This window comes from Siniperca chuatsi, linkage group LG19 (genome assembly GCF_020085105.1).
Source record: "Siniperca chuatsi isolate FFG_IHB_CAS linkage group LG19, ASM2008510v1, whole genome shotgun sequence".
Classification (NCBI taxonomy): domain Eukaryota; kingdom Metazoa; phylum Chordata; class Actinopteri; order Centrarchiformes; family Sinipercidae; genus Siniperca; species Siniperca chuatsi.
Window position 1 is genome coordinate 26,359,952 of NC_058060.1, and position 2,500 is coordinate 26,362,451.

Consider the following 2,500-nt stretch of genomic DNA (forward strand, 5'->3'; position numbering starts at 1 on the left):
TGTCTCCAGCTTGTTGCACTTCATGACTCCTTCGAAGTACTGGGATCTGTGCCTGAGGGCCTGCGTGACCGTCACGTCCAGGTTGTTGTAGGTCTTCTCGGCCGCCAGGTTCTGCACAGACGGATCACACTCAGGTTTCCGCTGCTCCTCCGGACAGCGAACACAACGCCAACATTATGTCACCAAACATGTACTCACGATGACGTCGAACTTGGAGTAGATGTCCACCACTTTACCTGCCAACACACACAGGGAGACAGCACGTTCATACGGCCCTCACACACCAAGTCGCATCTTAACTGTGCCGTCGCCGACGGTTACCGTTGTGGTCGACGACGGGCAGGGCGGACACGCGGCGGTGCGTGAAGACGGACAGCGCGGTGATGAGCGGCGTGTCGGGGTGGATGTAGGCGATGTTGGCGTACGTCCCCACAGCCAGCTCCTCCAGAGTCTGCTTCATGAAGGCCGGCATGGGCATCTCACACACCTGACACACACACACACGCACACACGCACACACACACGCACACACACACACACACGCACACACACACACATTTACAAACCAGCAGAAAATTAGCACTAAACATTAGCTAGCAGTAGCGTTGAGTGAGTGACTTTATGTGTGTTAACTTAATGAATCGGTTGACAGCGAAGCTTCAGTGTGAGTCCTCACGACATCATGTGACCGGTGGAAGAACAGAACAAGAGACATCGTAGAAAAGGTTTCAGTCGTGGTCGTCTGGACGCTGTTTTCAGAATCAAGACGTTTCGGCTCCCATCCGGAAGTCATTCTCAACTGTGAAAATGGTCTGAGAACTCAGAAATTTAAGCTACTCTGTGTTGCTTAAGCCCCGCCCTCAGGGAGGAGTCTACCTGAGTATCTGTTGATTACCTGCCTAGTTTCACCTGAAACTGACCTAATAGTTTCCATGATGGCCCAGTAATCAGTAATCAGGCCTATTGTTTTCTGGCTGCACCTCCCTCATCACTGTTAAGTACCTGATTAGCATGTGATTGGCTTGACCACGGTGTTAACACACTGTGATAGACTTTGGGCAGATTGAATCTCAGACCACCATTTCTGTTCAAAGAGGGGTTTTCTTTTTTCCCAAAAATGGCTTCTTTGACTCCTCTTTCAAACCAACTCTTCTCTCTACTGAGACTCTCCACCTCACTGTCTTCAAATGTGCGGTTTGTAGCTTTTAGATGCAAACGCACGGCGCTCTGCGATCCCGAGTTAGCGTGTCGTCTGTGCCGGATGGGAGCCGAAACGTCTTGATTCTGAAAACAGCGTCCAGACGACTGAAACCTTTTCTACAATGGAAGATCTGCTCTGAGATCTGCCGCCTCTGAGCTTAGGAAGCTGGTCTTTTACTTGTAGTCCTAAAACCAGGACCAAACTGCGTCGGTGTGAGTTGGGCCGGACAGGCGGACAGACCCGGGGCTCAGCGGCCCCCCCTCCTGCTGTGGGACATGAAGACCTGCTGAAGACTCACAAAGAGCTGCAGGAACTTGAGGATCCTCTTGTGGGTCAGGATGTAGAGGGCGTTCCCGCTGACCGGATCGATGACAGGAAGTCGATGGATCTTATTCTTTATCAGCGAGTACGGCTTCAAATACACTGGGGAGGAGGGAGGGAGGAGGAGGAGAGGAGGGGAGGAGAGGAGGGAGAGGAGAGGAGGGGAGGAGAGAGGAGAGGAGGAGAGAGAGAGAGGGGGAGGAGGAGAGAGGAGGAGGAGAGAGGAGGGAGGAGAGGAGGAGGGAGGAGAGGGGAGAGGGAGAGGAGAGGAGGGGAGAGGGGAAAGACTTCATGACTTTAGAGTTACAGGAATATTTGTTCAATACTGTTTGGATGCTGCTTGTATTCTTTTCCTCCTCCTCCCCTCCTCCTCTCTTCCTCTCCTCCTCCTCTCTCCTCCTCTCTCCTCCTCTCTCCTCCTCCCTCTCTCTCCTCCTCCTCCTCTCCTCCTCCTCCTCCTCTCTCCTCTCCTCCTCCTCCTCTCTCTCCTCTCCTCTCCTCCTCTCCTCCTCCTCCTCCTCCCTCCTCCTCTCTCTCTCCTCCTCTCCTCCTCCTCCTCCCTCCTCTCCTCCTCCTCCCCCTCCTCCTCTCCTCCTCTCCTCTCCTCTCCTCTCTCCTCTCCTCCTCTCTCCTCTCTCCTCCTCCTCTCCCCTCTCTCCTCCTCCTCCTCTCCTCCTCCTCCTCTCTCCCTCCTCCTCCTCCTCCTCCTCCTCTCTCTCTCTCCTCCTCCTCCTCCTCCTCCTCCTCTCTCTCCTCCTCCTCCTCTCCTCCTCTCCTCCTCCTCCTCCCTCCTCCTCCTCCTCCTCCTCCTCCTCTCTCCTCCTCCTCCTCTCCTCCTCCTCCTCTCCTCCTCTCTCCTCCTCCCCTCTCCTCCTCCTCCTCCTCTCTCTCTCTCCTCCTCTCTCCTCTCTCCTCCTCCTCCTCCTCTCCTCCTCCTCCTCTCCTCTCTCCTCCCTCCTCCTCTCTCTCCTCCTCCTC

At 55.0% G+C, this 2,500-nt stretch overlaps 1 protein-coding gene and 1 pseudogene across 1 annotated transcript in view; one reads left to right on the forward strand and one right to left on the reverse strand.

Annotated features, from left to right (window-relative positions):
* The window catches only part of LOC122866456 (NACHT, LRR and PYD domains-containing protein 12-like), a 103,342-nt gene that overhangs the window by 28,471 nt on the left and 72,371 nt on the right, over positions 1–2,500 (forward strand). The window lies entirely within an intron of this gene.
* Positions 1–2,500, reverse strand: part of LOC122866831 — a 48,406-nt pseudogene that overhangs the window by 5,114 nt on the left and 40,792 nt on the right.